At 30.4% G+C, this 19,116-nt stretch overlaps 2 long non-coding RNA genes across 3 annotated transcripts; both read left to right on the plus strand.

Annotated features, from left to right (window-relative positions):
• The first annotated feature begins 5,591 nt into the window (after positions 1–5,591).
• On the plus strand, positions 5,592–6,699 carry LOC136069130 (uncharacterized). Its single transcript, XR_010630408.1, has 2 exons — positions 5,592–6,206; positions 6,388–6,699. It is a non-coding gene; the product is annotated as an uncharacterized LOC136069130 (long non-coding RNA).
• Positions 6,700–17,043: 10,344 nt separating this feature from the next.
• On the plus strand, positions 17,044–18,773 carry LOC112026582 (uncharacterized). Of its 2 annotated transcripts, XR_010630410.1 has the most exons (3): positions 17,052–17,196; positions 17,357–18,267; positions 18,483–18,773. It is a non-coding gene; the product is annotated as an uncharacterized LOC112026582 (long non-coding RNA). The 2 variants fall into 2 exon arrangements; XR_010630409.1 differs by having other exon boundaries at positions 17,044–17,196; positions 17,357–18,773.
• The last annotated feature ends 343 nt before the right edge of the window (positions 18,774–19,116 follow it).

The following is a 19,116-nucleotide window of genomic DNA, read 5'->3' on the forward strand; positions in this document are numbered from 1 at the left end:
GAAAATCAGATTCTCACATTTCAAGTTCTTCATCCTCTAGGCAGTTTGAAGATAGACTGTTAAATAAGGGAAAAACAATAGACAATTAACTCATCAACAAAATTCTAATAAAACCTTTTTCTCAAGTCATATCAGCATCCACTTTTGCTTTAGCCAATCTCACCCTCTCCAAACTCAGTCAAAATCTCAGTTTCCCTTGTGAATTAGTTTCAAAAATGTTTCCCCTGAATTGGCATTTACTCTTTTCTTATTATGATTATCAAGAAGCATGGTTTGATGCTTTCTCTTTCAGAAAAACCGGTATCATTCTCCCTCAGTTCTCTCCAGATTCCAAAGATTATTACTCTTCTTTGTCCATTATAAGTTACCATTAAGGATTAAGTATGTTGTCAGAAAGACCTCGGTTGTGACAATTTTGTATTAGAATGTGTCCCGAAGGATCAACATCAGCTTGTTGTACATAAAAGTATGAACTATGCTAAGTTTGCTTCAGTAGAATAAGGAAAAAAAAAAAATGGAGAATAGAAAAATGTTGGAATCAGCAACTCAAATATCAGATGAAGACCAAAGTGATTCTCCTCTTCCAGATTTCTTTCAAGATGCTCAAGACTTGTATGGGATAACATTTCAGTTGAAGTATTGCACCAGATCAGTATATAAGATTTTCAGCATTTTTTGTATCAAAATAAATTAGGGGATTTTACTTTTGGTATTATTAGACAAATTACTTTTTGTGAATTAGACAGTTCTGGCAGCTTGTATCAGACCTTTCACTATTCATTTGCAATCTGCAGTATCATTTGAATTTTGGTGGTATCAGCAATTATTGGAGACTTTTCACTGTTCGTGAATATTGTTGTTCATTTTACTTTTCATTGTATTATTGCAATTTTATTATTTACTTTTGTAGGCTATATAAGACACACCTTGTATTGGGGCACTTAATTTCAGCTCTATGTTTTCCTCAGTTTCCAAACTTTCTTTTGCAACCTTCTTTTGTATCCCAAATCTTCATTTATATTCCTAACCTCAATCTTCCCTTGTAATATTATAAAATATTTAAATGAATTTTAGAGGTTCAAGTATTACTTATATTTTGCAACTTTCGTTTAACCTTCCTCCAAAGGAAAAAATAATCATCTTAGACTATAAGAAAAATCATAATTTTTTTCTGTTTAATTTTTCAAAACCATGTTTACTGTGCTCAAATTGGACAATCAAATTAAAAGATATGACTAGATCTAGTTTTAAGAGTCAAAATGCATTTGCATAGCTAAGGTGAATCACATGTGGTTGCTACTAATTAATTATGATTGATCTATTAAAAGAATTAATATAATTATTGTGAGAGGAGTAGATTCAATTCTGGGCCAAGGCCCAAAGGGCCTTAAAGCTCGCACTAAAAAGGATAGGCTAGGCCCACTACTATGAATCATAAAGGAAAGTGCCCCCCAGATGATTCTCGAGGAGTTCAGGATATGCTACCAACACTAAAACTCTCATCCAAGGAAACAAACATGGGTGACCTCGGATAATACAAAGGAGTAATCCCGGAAAACCAGTTTCCTTTTCGTAATCTGAGGTACCATTCTCCTTAAGCATATCATGGAGAACTCCTTTAGGGGGATAAGCATTATAGAGATTGTCACCCTCGCATTAATGAGAGATTCTCCACCTAATCCCTACCACATTAAATGCATGTGAGACAATATGAAGTCCTGAACAGTACTAATATCCCCAAAAGTCCTACTTTAAGATAAAAATGAGGAGAAACCAATAGGAGGAAAAATATCCAAAAAAGATCTAGTCAAGGGTAAGCCAGCTGGAGGGATAAGGGAAGGAAAAAGCCTATAAGAAAAGAGGGGGTGTGAGAAAAAGGGAGAAGAAAAAAGAAAAAGAAAAAGAGAAGAGTGGAGAGATTTTTTCTTATCTTCGAATCCCATCACAACAGGAAAAGTGTGTAATGATTGTTGCTAATAATATTAATACAATCTTGCTTTCATAAATTAGTTGTTTGAGTTTCTCATTATGGAGTTTTCATCTTACACATTAAATGAATAAATTATATTATTCGGATATCTAGGCTAATATATATTTGTAAGGGCTTTTCGGCCTTTTTAGATTGTTTTTGACCTCCACAATTATTTAGATATATATATTTTTGGGTTGTCTTCTATATATATATATATATATATATAACTCAAAGAAAATCCAATTATATTTTAATTGGATTCTCAATTTTGCATTGCATGTCTCATCTAATTTTTAATTTTTGTGCTAAGTGAATTGTTGAGTGTAATAATCGATGAATCCAAATTCAATTATATTTTAAATTGGATTTTAATTGGAGTCCAATTTTGTGACACGTATCTATCTACTTTTTTAATTTTTGTGGCAAGTGACTTATTAGGTGCAAAAACTGAAAATGATAAATCCAATTAAATTCTAAATTATATATGTATAATGAGAAATAATTATATATTTTAGAAATGCATAGTTAAAAAAAAAAAAAAAAAGTGTAAGCTAGTACCATGTATAATTTGAACATCTTCTAACAAAAATGTATTATTTGAAAGATATAATTGTGATTATTTTTAATTATACCTGTGCAAATACACGAAATTATACACTAGTAATAATAATGATAAGGATCTATGCGTTTTAGACATTCTAAGAGATTGGATTATCAGAAAGTCCATAAGTTTTAAACAATTAATTTATTTTAAGTCATCGTCTAAAAATGATAAATATTATGAAAAAAAAAGAATGAAAAAAAAGAAGCAAATCTAGACGGTTAGGATAGTAAATTAGGACTCTGAAGTCAGAACAAGTTCTAAAAATTAATTCAAAAGAGTCAAAACAGTAAACACCCAAACTTAAAACAAAGCACCAAAAAAAAAAATTGTGATTTTTCAGATTCCAGCTCAACTCTTATGCCCAAGGCTTTTACCTTTTTATAAATAGAGGAAATCCCTTCATTTACAAAGCACACAAAAATCCTTTGAAAGGGTTTTTGAGAAAAGAGACATAAGGTGGTTGCTAATCGTTTTTGTCATCTATTTGCTTGTAGGTTTTTTTCCCCTTGTATTAACACAAGTTAATGCTATTTGTTGTTAGGAATTCCTTAATTGCATCCAGCCTCATAATTTAAGTTCTGATGACAAGCAATAATCATGATGTTTGATTCTGCTTCTGTTGAAATACTTTTGTAAAATGTAAACTATTCATGCTTGTTAGGCATGTTATGAACAAAAGTATTTTATCTGCTTTTTTTGTCAGATTTCACTTTAGATTTTCTCATTGAGATCCTTGTTTCCCTAGGAAGATTATCTTTGTAAAAATTTTGTAATCTCAATTTTTTTGCACCCCCTTTTTTTTTTTTTTTTTTTTTTTTTTTTTTTTTTTTTTTTTTTTTTTTTTTTTTTTTTTTGTAGTAGTAAATAATGAGGAGATGATTATAGAAAGAAATCTAAAAGATTGGAAAATGGCTTCAGTACCTATTAATCAAATTTATAAGCAATCTATTTTTCAAAATTTTCAATTAAGTCAGATTATAAAATAAAAACGTTTGAAAGAACCTTCTCTTTAAATAATGAGAACGAGTCAATACAATTACTCAATGAGGAATTAATGCAAAGCATAGGCAGGAGTATTCATATTTCTCGGATTAGTTCAAGTTGCAATTAAACCACTAATAAGACAGGGATTAAATACAAGTGTGTTATTATGTTTAAGAGATTGTCGATTCACTTAATTTGATGAGTCTCTAATAGGAAGGATTGAAACATCTTTATATGAAGATCCACTTTATTTTAATTGTTTTCCTAATTTTACTTTACATCTTGTCTGATCCATACTCCATTAACATTGGATGTTAAAATTAATAATATGGTAGAGGATCACAACCTTTAACAATTATGTATAGGATTTGTTATAAATTGATGAAAAATTATATCCAAAATCAATATGTAAAAGCACTTCGTTTATACAAACAAATGCTAAGAATTCTAGTATTCTAAGTCTGTGTTGTGTATCCAAAAGTTAGGTCTTTTGGATATAGACCATTGTCAATTTCTTAAGACATTTCCCCTCTTTCCGTTGTGTATGTTAAAATATTTAATATTCTTAAAAAAAAAATTGTAATAAATTGAATGGAATCAAATTACACTTCCAAATCAATTGATATCAGAAACACTTGAACTCCTAATGTTGGAAGCAGCAACTCAAATATCAGATGTAGAGGATGAAGACCAAAGTGATTCTCCTTTACTCAGATTACTTTCAAGATGCTCAAGACTGGTATGGGATATCACTTCAGTTGAATTAATATAAGATTTTCAGCATTTTCTGTATCAAAATAAATTAGAGGATTTTACTTTTGGTATTATTAGACAAATTACTTTTGGTGGAATTAGACAGCTCTAGCACTCGTATCAGACCTTTCATTATTCATCTACAATATCATTTTGGTGGTATCAGGAATTATTGAAGTCTTTTCACTATTCATCTACGGTATTGTTCTGGCGGCATCAGCAATTATTGAAGACTTTTCACTATTCGAGAATATTATTGTTCATTTATATATCATTGTATTATTGCAATTTAATTATTCACTTTTGTAGCCTATATAAGACTCCCTTGTCTGGAGCATCCCATTTCAGCTCTATATTTCCTCGTTCAAAGTTTCCTTTGCAACCTTCTTTTGTATCCCAAATCTTACCCTCAATCTTCCCTTGCAATATTTTAAAATATTTAAATAAATTTTAGAGTTTAAGTACTATTCAAGATAGCTTCAAGTAATTTTAGATTTTACTTTCTTGCAGCATCTTTCTTCATGATTCTTATTTCTTTGTTATCCTCTTTATTGTTCTGGGATACAAAGAGGAGCACAAGTAACAGCTTCACCTATAAAAAAAGTAAGATCAAAGATGAAATCTTGAATTTAGAGAATATAATTGTAGACACTTATATTTTGCAACTTTTGTTTAACTTTGTTCCAAAGGAATAAATTAATAATTTTATCATCATAAGAAAAATCGTAATTTTGACCATTCAATCTTTCAATACATCATTGAAAATAAATCTAGTACTTTTAATGATCAGAACAATGTATTGTGTGCTCAAATCAGACGATCAAATTAAAAGATATGACTAGATCAAGTTTTAATGGTCAAAATGCATTTGCAAAGCTAAGGTGAATCACATGTGGTTACTACTAATTAATTACGATTGATCTATTAAAGGGATTAAATATAATTAATTAGATATAATTTTTTTGGGTTGTCATAATAATAATTGTAGAGATCCACGTGTTTAAGACATTCTAAGAGATTGGATTATGAGAAAGTTCATAAGTTTTAAACAACTAATTAGTTATTTTAATTCATCAAGTGTCTAAAGATGATAAATATTCTGGAAAAAAAATATATAGATGGTTAGGATACTAAATTAGGACTCCGAAGCCAAAACAAGTTCTAAAAATTAATTCAAAAGAGTCAAAACACTCAAAACTCAAAACAAAGCACAAATGTAGGATTGGGTCCAAGTGCCGATTTCCTCCAAGATTCAAATTGTTTTGTGATTTTTNAAACCACTAATAAGACAGGGATTAAATACAAGTGTGTTATTATGTTTAAGAGATTGTCGATTCCTTAATTTTGATCAGTCTATAATAGGAAGGATTGAAACATCTTTATATGAAGATCCACTTTATTTTAATTGTTTTCCTAATTATCCTACATCTTTGTCTGATCCATACCCATTAACATTGGATGTTAAAATTAATAATATGGTAAGAGGATCACAACCTTTAACAATTATGTATAGGATTTGTTATAAATTGATGAAAAATTTAAATCCAAAATCAATATGTAAAAGCACTTCGTTTATACAAACAAATGCTAAGAATTCTAGTATTCTAAGTCTGTGTTGTGTATCCAAAAGTTAGGTCTTTTTGGATATAGACCATTGTCAATTTCTTTAAGACATTTTTCCCTCTTTCCGTGTGTGTATGTTAAAATATTTAATATTCTTAAAAAAAAATTTGTAAATAAATTGAATGGAATCAAATTACACTTCCAAATCAATTGATATCAGAAACACTTGAACGTCCTAATGTTGGAAGCAGCAACTCAAATATCAGATGTAGAGGATGAAGACCAAAGTGATTCTCCTTTATCAGATTACTTTCAAGATGCTCAAGACTGGTATGGGATATCACTTCAGTTGAATTAATATAAGATTTTCAGCATTTTCTGTATCAAAATAAATTAGAGGATTTTACTTTTGGTATTATTAGACAAATTACTTTTGGTGGAATTAGACAGCTCTAGCATCTCGTATCAGACCTTTCATTATTCATCTACAATATCATTTTGGTGGTATCAGGAATTATTGAAGTCTTTTCACTATTCATCTACGGTATTGTTCTGGCGGCATCAGCAATTATTGAAGACTTTTCACTATTCGAGAATATTATTGTTCATTTTACTATTCATTGTATTATTGCAATTTAATTATTCACTTTTGTAGCCTATATAAGACTCCCCTTGTACTGGAGCATCGCCAAATTTCAGCTCTATATTTCCCTCAGTTTCCAAAGTTTCCTTTGCAACCTTCTTTTGTATCCCAAATCTTACCCTCAATCTTCCCTTGCAATATTTTAAAATATTTAAATAAATTTTAGAGTTTGAAGTACTATTCAAGATAGCTTCAAGTAATTTTTAGATTTTACTTTCTTGCAGCATGCTTTCCTCATGATTCTTATTTCTTTGTTATCCTCTTTATTGCTTCTTGGGATACAAAGAGGAGCACAAGTAACAGCTTCACCTATAAAAAAAAGTAAGCATCAAAGATGAAATCTTGAATTTAGAGAATATAATTGTAGACGCTTATATTTTGCAACTTTCGTTTAACCTTGTTCCAAAGGAAAATTAATAATTTTACATCATAAGAAAAATCGTAATTTTGACCATTCAATCTTTCAATACATCACTGAAAATAAATCTAGGACTTCTTAATGATCAGAACAATGTATTGTGTGCTCAAATCAAACGATCAAATTAAAAGATATGACTAGATCAAGTTTTAATGGTTAAAATGCATTTGCAAAGCTAAGGTGAATCACATGTGGTTACTACTAATTAATTACTATTGATCTATTAAAGGGATTAAATATAATTAATTAGATATAATTTTTTTGGGTTGTCATAATAATAATTGTAGAGATCCACGTGTTTAAGACATTCTAAGAGATTGGATTATGAGAAAGTTCATAAGTTTTAAACAACTAATTAGTTATTTTAATTCATCAAGTGTCTAAAGATGATAAATATTCTGGAAAAAAAATATATAGATGGTTAGGATACTAAATTAGGACTCCGAAGCCAAAACAAGTTCTAAAAATTAATTCAAAAGAGTCAAAACACTCAAAACTCAAAACAAAGCACAAATGTAGGATTGGGTCCAAGTGCCGATTTCCTCCAAGATTCAAATTGTTTTGTGATTTTTCAGATTCCAGCTCAACTCTTAAGCCCAAGGCTTTTCCACCTTTATAAATTGAGGAAATCCCTTCATTTACAAAGCACACAAAAATCCTTTAAAAGGGTTTTTAAAGAGACATAAGGTGGTTGTTGATCGTTTTTGTCAATCTCCATACACTACCCCCTCAAAAATCCTAAGTTTATTACTTCCTTAGCATAAATTTGATGCAAAGCGCCTTCAATCAATATTCAATTCCAAATCATTGAAGAACTATTGTTATTTTGCTCAAATCTTCAAATAACACAGAGAACATCTCGAGAACACTTCGAATGAAGGAGGTGTTTTCCATCCAATCCAAACCCCAATCCAAATCCATACATCTGAAGGTACTGCCCAATTTCCAAACTTGAGGGAAGAACATGTTGCACAATGATCAACAAGCACAATAACATTTAAGACCACTATTGGATGATGTTGGAAAAACATATGCACCATGTTGCCATCATACATGTTATATGCAGCAGAAACAAAACTAAGATCTACTTCATATGATGCATAGACCACAAGCAAGTATGAATATGAAAATTGTAAAGTAAAATTGTACCATTGATGCATCTACCTTGCAAAACAAAATAAATCTCACCAAGAGCCCTTGAATCTTCACCCAAAGCTTTGATCAATCCTTGTACAACTTGATCTTCACCTCAATGATTGTGTGTGGCTAAGAGTGTTGGCTCATCCTTTGTTGAAAATGCCATAGAACCGAGTATGGTAGGAGAGAGAGATTTGGTGACTAATGTTATTAATTTAGTGCGTAAGAAAATAGTTTATAAAAATTAAAATATTAAACTTTTTAGAAAAATTGATTGTCCATAATATGTCAGCATACTCATAACATTCCTTTTTTTGTTGAAACAGTTATAGTTTTAATTGTATTATATTTAGCTCACAATTTTGGGGACCTTGGGACAGGGAAGAGAGTGTACAACCAACCTATGTTTTATGATTTTATTTTTATTTTTATTATTATTATTATTTTAAGTCAATTACCCCCTTCCCCCACTTCCCTAACAATATTGAAATGGCTTTGCTGCTTCTTAGCTGTTGAGGATTTTTTTTTTTTTTTTTGAGTTTTTGATGCGTGCATCTTCTGCTAGGTAAAGACACAATAATTCTATTTAAAACTTTTTAAAGGGCTAGTTGTTTGTTTTGAGTAAAATTGGTTAATTAGGCTTAATTATTTTTAACTTTACTATTGGTAATTTTTGTTATTGTGCTAATTTTTTTGGGCTTGTATATTTTGTTTTAGATTTTAGATCTATAAAATTTTTAATGGCCTTTAAATGAAAAAAATGCTAGAGCTACAAACTTTTTTACAAATTGCTAATATGGTGAGTGGTTATTGACAAGTAAAAAAGTGATGTAATTGGTGGATCCAAATGCGAATCAATAAAAATTTCTACCTGTAACATTAGTCTAAAAAGAATCAAAAATATTGTTAAGGGGAAAAATGTAATTTTATTGAACAAAAATGCTAGAATTAGTGTGTATATGTACACACACACACACACAGGGGCAGTGCCATGACCAGCCTAGGGGGTTCAAATGAACCCCTTGACCTGGCCCAAAATAAAATTATATATGTAGTATTTATAAAATTTTATTGTTTTGACCTCTACAATGAAAATTTGAACACCCTGATCCTAATTTTTTTTTTTTAAGCCCAACTGAAATTAGTTTGAATATGATTCTCTTAGTACCACTTTCTCAATATTTTCACAATAAAGGTTAAATGGTAAGTTGTAACTAGTTTTTATTTGGATCCACAATTGATATCATTTTTTTAACTACCATTAATAACTTCTCACCTAGATTTTGTTGTGAATTTTTTGTAAAATTGTTGTGTTAGTAGCACAACTCTTAAAATATTTAATTTAACAAGAAGGAAAAAAAATGTTTCAAATTTTTGCTCATTTGTTTAGAAAGGAAGAAAAAAAAACTCTCCAGGACTCTCTAGCTTACTTTGGCATTGACAGCATAAAGTATCCACATCTGTGTTTCTTTCCTCTTTCTCTCTGTCTTTCTTTCTCCCTTCTATGTTTTCTTAATTTTTCTCTATGTCCGATCAAGTAATTTGATAAATGCTCTACAAATTTCGAAGTCTAAGAAATCTTTTACTGCTTGCTTTAATTTGAAGAGAGTGAACTCGTGTATGTTTAAAAAACCATACACTTCAAAAGCAAAAAACTTATTACTATTCTTTTTCTTAGTTTCACGTTTCCTCCAATCTCTACTCCTATGTGTACTACTAACTTATTGTTCTTATTTATTCTATATTTTTTATTTAATTGATATAACTTATAAATATAATAAGTTATTATTAATTTGACAAAAATGTATGATTAGTTATTTAATTCTATTTGTTTATGCATCCAATGATTGTTGTCTTAACGATCTTTAAACTATTAATAATTTTTTTAACTATTGTACAATATAGTTGTATTGTATATAATGTGGAAGTTGTATATATATAAAAATAATCATCTTATTTTTCACTTGCCTACCCCCACCTACAAATTCTTGGCTCCGCCATCATTGACCCCCCTAGAAAAAAGTTTTAGAGCTGCCACTATATATATATACTATATTTTTTAATAAAAAATATACCTCCATCCTTGCCTAATAGCGTATGAGTCTCACGTGTTGTGAAATAGCTAGATGTATACACCCAAAATATAATATCATTTTGTCTATTTTCTATATATAGTAGTATACAACAGAACAACCAACCCTCCCCCACTCCAAGATATAAAAAAAAATAAAAATAAAAAATGAGAGTAGAAAATATATATATAATATACACGTGGGTAGAGTTTTTTATTTCAGAAACCATGCGGGTAGAACTTGAAGACGTCAGTTTGAGACTTTTTGAGTAAAATAGCATATTTATAAGAATCTTAAAGAAACACAGCCATCAGCCAATTGTTTATTATAGGGCTGTTAATTATTTGTTAGTGATGAACTGAACTAAAATATTGTCATGTGAATATCATTGACGACATCCGCTGCAAAGTTTCTGCTTTTCAGTTTTCTGATTCCTATTATGTTAAACGCATATGTAGGGTCCGTTTGGGAATAACTTATTTAACTGAAATTGAAATTTTTTTGCTAAAAGTACTGTAGATAAAGATAAAAGTTAGTTTAAATAATACAATGAAACTCATAAATAGTACCAAAAAATGTAGTAGAACCTATGAATAGTAGCAAAAATAAATTAAATAGTAACAAAAATAAGCTAAATAGTAAAATAAATTGACTTTAACAAAAAGAAGCTAAAGATTGTGTTGGGCTACAGATTTGGTTGGAAGACTTATTAGTCTTTCTAGATGTTCATTAATTTTGTTTTCAATAAATTCCCAGGGCTGTTCCAGTCTGGTTTCTAAAAAAAAAATAAATAAATAAAAAATAAAAAAAAGAAGTCATGTGAAACCTTTATATAGGGAAAGTAAAAATATTTCATTGATATTTTCAAGGAAATTCATTCCTCCTCATATTTTAAAACAAAATGCTATCTCTCATGCCACAGAGTTCTTCTTTCTTAGCACCATTCCCTTGAGGTAGTCATCTCTGCTGTCCATCAAATATATTAGGTGGAGCCCAGCTCCTATCCCTTACATCACTATTAATACAGACGGCAGCTCAATAGGTAACCCTGGAAAATCAGGTGCGGGGGGTGTGGCACGCTCAGCCAATGGAGAATGGTTGTGGGGTTTCTCCTTACATCTGGGAATTACCAATAATACTATGGCCGAATTGTGGGGTCTTAGAGAGGCATTGGCTCGAGCATGGGCCAAGGGTCATCACCGAGGTTGTTTTCAAACTGATTCTCTTCTTGTGAACAAATGGTTGACTACTCATATAGATTATCCTATGGAATTTTCTAACTTGATTTTGGATTGCAGGTGGCTCCTCAACAGGTTCTGGGAGGCGCGCGTTGAACATATATGGAGAGAGGTGAATAGCTGTGCAGATTTACTAGCAAAGAGGGGTGCTTCTCAATCCGAAAGGGAAGCTTTGTATGATACATGTCTCACTTTTTTGTGGCAATGTTTATATTGGGACTCCATGAGTTTTGGCTCATCCCGGAGTCATCACAGTTAATAAGGGTACAATAACGTTTTGTTTCGAGTCAGCTAGACCTCTCTTTGGTGATGGTTTGGTCGGTTTGTGTTTGGATTTCCTGCTGTTAGTTTGTGTGGTGATGTGTTTTCTTGTTAAATAAGTCCTGTTGTAATATTTATGTTTGTTAGACTTATGTTTATGTAATATAGTTCCCGTTTATGCAATATATATATATATATATATATATATATATATATAATTATTTTGGGCTAAATTTTAAACATGCCTACCTCAGCAAAAAGCCAATAGTAATGAATTTTTGGTTAAATTGCTCTTTGCCCCTTTGGCTTGGCTAGAGAATTGAAAGAAACTAAAATATGAGTATCGAAAAAGGAATGTGCTCTCTTTCTTAACAGTTTCTTTGAACAGGCCCAACAGAATATCCTTTTCAAATGCCCTCCAAAAGTGTACTTATTTTCCCCACTCAAATTGTTGTCATGTCCTTGAATCATAACCTTATCCAATGCTCGAACTGAACCGTTCATATTTGAGCAAATCAGACAATGAACTCACCTCTAGTGTTTGAAAGCTATCTGGATTCTCTGGTCATCTTGCCCTTAATTGTGCTTTTCAAAGTCTGAGATTGTTTTTTAGCTTTGCTTGAATTATTGTACCAAATTTAACCAAATTTTCAAAGTTTTAAAAGTAATTCTAGTACAACAAAAAATTCAACAACTTTTGTTACAATTTTTATCATAACTATCTTACATGATAGATTGTGATTGACTATATGTCACTTTCACATGAACCCGCTACTTTTTCTTTACCACTCACAGTCTGCCACGTGAACAATTATAGCTAAAGACGAAATATCATATGGTCTTAGAATTTTTGAAGTTTTAAAAGGTAAACCATTGCAAATTTGCAATGTTTTTAAGTGCTTTTCATGAATGTTTAGTTTTGACCATTCACAATTAGGCAGATTTCATAGTTGAATGGTTTGTGAAGCAGCCTGTTAAATCTGAATTGACTAGTCATAAATGACAAAACTGGCTTGCTATCATACTGAGGAACTATTTTTGAACAGGACAAGCAGCTTGAGACACAGACTACCAGTCTTTTTCATCTTTGAGTTGCTTTGCACAAATATCCTAAGATAGTAAGGTACTTCTCATTTTGTTAGTATCTAACTAGGAGGAGGCGAATCGAAGTGTGTGGAATGTGGATAATATGAATCAAATAATGGGTTAATGTATAATTTAGAAATTATGACTATCTTGATTCATGAGTCTTTTAGCTGAATATTGTAAAAAATAAAGTTTATTTGTGATATGGGTACTGTTCAAATTTATTTAGGAAAATGAGGAGAGAAGCGAATTTTGGCAACACCATTGCCAAAATTCTGAGAAAAAGCAAGAGAGATGAGAGATAAATGATGTGACGGATGTGGAAGAAAGAAAAAAGAATTTCGGCAATGATATTACCAAAAATTAAAAATAAATAATAAATAAATAAATAAACTGAATTGTGGCAATTGAATTGCTGAAATTGGAGGATTAAAAAAAAGAAAAAAAAGAAAACTGAACTGTGGCAAGAGTAATGCTACGGCCACAAACTATTTTATCATATATTTTACAAACTGTTGTTATAGCCAATTTCTTACTGGTTCTCATCAGGGCCCACCAATAACATCATTTTTTTTATTTACCAATAATCGCTCATCACATCAACAATTTATGAAAGTTTTTGTAAAAAAAAAATTTGTATCTCTAGCATTTTGTCAAAAGTAGAGGATTAAAAAAAACTGTATTTGAATTGCCGAAATTCAGGTTGCATTATTACTCCTCCAATTGTGGCAATTCAATTGCCACAATTGAGTTTTTTTTTTTTTTAATCCTCCACTCTTAGCAAAATGCTAGAGATACAAACTTTTTTACAAAAACTTTCATAAACTGCTGATGTGATGAGTGATTATTAGTAAATAAAAAAAGTGATGTTATTGGTGGGCCCTGATGAGAACTAGTAAGAAATTGGCCATAACAACAGTTTGTAAAAATATGGTAAAATAGTTTGTGGCCGTAGCATTACTCTTGCCATAGTTCAGTTTTCTTTTTTTTTTTCTTTTTTTTTGGCAATATTATTAACAAAATTCCTTTTTCTCTCTCTCACATCCGTCACATCATTTCTCTCTCCTCTCTCCTACTTTCAATAGTGTTGCTGAAATTCACTTCTCTCCTCATTTTCCCAAATAAGTTTGAATAGTACCTATATCACAAATAAACTTCATTTTTTACAATATTTAGCCAAAATACTCATTGATTCATTGTCTACATCTGAATTTAGATATTTATTTTTGAGAATCATTTTTTTAAATATTTATTTTGAAACTAAGATATCATGACATTCTTAATTCATAGAGTCTACATTTGAATTTATAAATAAACTTTCAACTAGATAAAAAAATAAATATGTTCTTAGAATTTATCAACAAAATTTATTATAATTCATCCTCATTCAAACTAAGTTGAATCAGCTTTCTAGATACTGATCAAAATAAGCAAGACAGGGTGGAATTAAATTGCTTTGATCATGGCCATTCCATGAAATTAGAAGTCGTGGCCTTGAACCATATGGATATAGTGATATACAATATATGGAGGCAATAATATCAATTTAATATTCACCATTTTTGTGGGTTTTAGGTAACTCAATTGATAATTTTTTTTGTCATTGAATCGGATATGAATTCACATCTTGCTATAAAAAACTAATTGGTGTTTTAGTTTGAATAATCATTATAGAGTGAATACCACAAATTTAAATATATCGCATCAATTAAGAACAAATCACCAATCGCTAACCTAAAAAACTTTGATAAAAGTAAAATTCTTTTGACACAACTAAATCCATCTATTTATAAATTATAAGCATTAAAGTGCTTCAAATAATGGTAACTTGATGATATATATGAACTTTGTTTTAGAAATGGAGTTGGTTTTTTTTTTTTTTTTTTTTTTTTTGGGGTGGTGGGGGTGGTGAGGAGTTCCACTAAGAAGAGACAAATCTATGAGGTTTGGGCTAATACTAGGCACTTCCTAGTCTTCTAAAAAATATCCAATTTACTCCCTAAGCACAAACCAAATAACACTATTTGTGCTCATTTCCCCAAAAACTATTGCAGCAAGGTTAACTGGCACAATGCGAACCCATAGTGATTGTATTGTGACAATTATAGGTATAAGAAAGCTTTTCAATAATAAATAGTAGATAAATAACAATCAGAGAATAGAAGCAAAGAGGACTTGGAGAATCAAGAGAACTATCCAACAATTTTAAGTGTGGTTTGTACTTAAGGGTCAAATTAGATATTTTTGAAAAGTTTAGGTAGTGCCTAAAATTAGCCCAAACCTTAGGAGTGGTTTTTGTATTTTACTATTTTCTTTATAGTCTATGACAATAGCTTGAATCTTTCTCTCTCTTTTTGTTTTAATAAAAGCTTTAATTTCAAACCTTTCTTTTTGAACACAAATAATAATACTACACTATTTTGTTATGGTAAGGTGTGAAACGTACCTTAAAAAAATATTAAACCACATTGAAACATGTAAAAGCAGCCTAAAAAACTGTAAATAGTTAGAAAATATGTCATCCCTTAGAATTTTTCTAACTTTTCCTAGTAAGTAAGGTTGAAATTATTAAACATAAACTCCTAATCCTAAACAACCCCCCCTCCCCCTCTTTTTCTCCAAGAAAAACTCTCCCCAAGGATGCAAACCTCAATTCTATTTGTTCTTTTCAATAATAGAAATTTCAAAGAAATGCACTCATGCCTTTCATGAATGGAACTGTTCCACTTTAGAGAAAACACCAATAAACCATAAAGAGTGGTGAAACTTTCCTTCATTGAAAATTCATAGAAAAAACGATCTAGATTTTGTGTGCACAAATAAGAACAAATAGTAAGTCAAGTCATAAAACGTAACCATTTTTTATTAACATGACTATGAACTATGAGTGGATAGTGTTCATGTTTGATCTAATTACCACCAACGCCATGGTTGCTTTATTCAAACCGAAGGTCAGAAAATGTGAATTCAATTTTTCCTCCTACTGAGAAGGGTGCAATAGCAACAAATTTTTCATGTTCACATGTGGAAGACAAATATACAAATGTAGTGCACAATGTCAAAATCGACAAAACGACTAAAAATTTCACATATTCATTTGGACCATTTGGTCCGTTTTCATGGCCATGTTCAAAATCACTAAAAAATCCAAATCATAAACCTCAATTTGTTTCAAAATTTCAATTTTCCTCCTATTGACAAGGGTACAATAGCAAGAAAATTTTCATGTTCACACATGGAAGAGAAATATACCAAATGTAGGGCACAATGTGCAAAATCCACAAAACCTTTTCATGGCCATGTTCAAAACCACTAAAAAAAAAAAAATCATAATCACAAACCCCAATTTGTTTCCACGAACTCAACAAACACAAAACAAAACAGGGTGTAGCTCAGGTTAACACTCCCACTGGTGCACAAGATAAGCACCAAAAAGATGACTTCTTGTGCATTTTTCATCTAGTACATTTTTCTTCTACATTTTCATCACAAAGCAACTTCAAGTGACCTTGTGAGATGGGCAGCCACAGTTGTTGATGAGAAATTGGGGTGAGTGAGAACTAAAGAGAACTTTAGGTGTTTACTAAATAGAAGTGACGACCAATCTCTCTGGTCATGTCCTTGGATGCTTATCACTTCTCTCAGGCTACCACCTTAACCTGTACACTGCAAACAAGGTTTCAGCATATACTAAGAAATTCTATTTTATGTAAATATTGTCATTTTTGGTAATTTATAATTCAAATTTCTATTTTGATAAAATTTAGTCAAACACTCACAATTTTCAAAAAGCACCTTTTAACTTTTACAAAACACTTTTCTTTTAAATAGAAAAATCTAGGGGTTGTTTGGTTGTGTTGTTTAAACAACACGATACATATTTTCACAACACATTTCACCCACACATATTTCCACAACACTTAAACAACGTTATTGGAACAACATTACCAAACAGACCCTAATAGCAAACCTCAATTTTAAAAAACACCTTAATAAAAAAAAAAAAAAAACACAATTAAAAAAATTGAACTAAACTGACTCTAATTTGTGCTGGATTGAGATTAGGTATATTAGTGAGATTTTAAAGTGAAAAAGAAAAAGAAAAAAAGTAAAAAAAGTTGAAAAAAGCAAAAGAGAAAGTAAAAAAAAGTAAAAGTTAACCTCGAAATCATTTCATATCATGGCTTTATGTCCGAATCGGACACTTTTGGCTCCACCAGGAAATTATTGAGTACTATTTGAGAATATTACTATACACATTTTACTTTTTACTTTTATTTAACGAATTATTGTAATATTACTATTTACTTTTGTACTCTATATAATTATAAGGATGTGCCCTTGCTTTCTACACCCTTTGTAATCCAGAAAAAATCATTCATTGAATCCATTACCTTCTTCCATCTAGAAATCTTTCCCTTTGTAATATTTGAAGAATTGAAATCAATTGCAACACTTGATCTAAGTAAGTCTCTAAACTGTTTTCTTGAACTGTCATTTGGTCTTTTGCAATCTTCATCACTTTTTTTATTCTCTGTTGCTCTCACTTGTTCTCTACTTAGGAGTGTGTTCGGTTATCGTGCTAAATTTGCTGATTCTTGATTTTGCTAATTCTTCTTCCTCAGGGTCTCCATGTCGAACCAAAATCAAAGCAATACAGTAGTAAATAATGAGGAGATGATTATAGAAAGAAATCTAAAAGATTGGAAAATGGCTTCAGTACCTATTAATCAAATTTATAAGCAATCTATTTTTTCAAAATTTTCAACTAATTCAGATTATAAAATAAAAACGTTTGAAAGAACCTTCTCTTTAAATAATGAGAACGAGTCAATACAATTATTCAATGAGGAATTAATGCAAAGCATAGGCAGAAGTATTCATTTATTCATATTGGATTAGTTCAAGTTGCAATTAAACCACTAATAAGACAGGGATTAAATACAAGTGTGTTATTATGTTTAAGAGATTGTCGACACCTTAATTTTGATGGTCTATAATAGGAAGGATTGAAACATCTTTATATGAAGATCCACTTTATTTTAATTGTTTTCCTAATTTTCCTTTATCTTTGTCTGATCCACACTTATTGTGTGCATTAACATTGGATGTTAAAATTAATAATATGGTGAGAGGATCACAACCTTTAAAATTATGTATAGGATTTGTTATAAATTTATGAATACATTAGCTCCAAGATCAATGTGAAAAGCACTTCGTTGATACAAACAAATGCTAGGAATTCTAGTATTCTAAGTCTGTGTTGTGTATCCAAAAGTTAGGTCTTTTTGGATATATACCACTGTCAATTTCTTTAAGACATTCTCTCTCTTTCCGTGTGTGTGTTAAAATATTTAGTATTTAAAAAAAAAATCATAAGTAAATTGAATGGAATCAAATTTCACTTCCAAATCAATTGATATCAGAAACACTTGAACCTCCTAATGTTGGAAGCAGCAACTCAAATATCAGATGTAGAGGATGAAGACCAAAGTGATTCTCCTTTACCAAATTACTTTCAAGATGCTCAAGACTGGTATGGGATATCATTCAGTTGAATTAATATAAGATTTTCAGCATTTTCTGTATCACAATAAATTAGAGGATTTTACTTTTGGTATTATTAGACAAATTACTTTTGGTGGAATTAGATAGCTCTAGCAACTTGTATCAGACCTTTCATTATTCATCTCCAATATCATTTTGGCGGTCTTTCATTATTCATCTACAATATCATTTTGGTGGTATCAGGAATTATTGAAGCCTTTTCACTATTCATCTACGGTATTGTTCTGGCGGTATCAGCAATTATTGAAGACTTTTCACTATTTGAGAATATTGTTGTTCATATTACTAGTCATTGTATTATTGTAATTTAATTATTCACTTTTGTAGCCTATATAAGACTCCCTTGTTTGGGATTCACTTATTTTCCAAAGTTTCCTTTGCAACCTTCTTTTGTATCCCAAATCTTACCCTCAATCTTCCCTTGTAATATTTTACAATATTTAAATGAATTTTAAAGTTTCACGTATTATTCAAGAGAGCTTCAAGTAAGTTTTAGATTATTACTTTGTCTTGCAGCATACTTTCTTCATGATTCTTAGTTCTTTGTTATCCTCTTTATTGGTTCCTGGGATACAAAGAGGAGCACAAGTAACAGCTTCACCTATAAAAAAAGTAAGTATCAAAGATGAAATCTTGAATTTAGAGAATATAATTGTAGACACTTATATTTTGCAACTTTTGTTTAACTTTGTTCCAAAGGAATAAATAACAATTTTATATCATAAGAAAAATCGTAATTTTGACCATTCAATCTTTCAATACATCATTGAAAATAAATTTAGTACTTTTAATGATCAGAACAATGTATTGTGTGCTC

This window comes from Quercus suber, unplaced genomic scaffold (genome assembly GCF_002906115.3).
Source record: "Quercus suber isolate HL8 unplaced genomic scaffold, Cork oak 2.0 scaffold_153, whole genome shotgun sequence".
NCBI lineage: Eukaryota > Viridiplantae > Streptophyta > Magnoliopsida > Fagales > Fagaceae > Quercus > Quercus suber.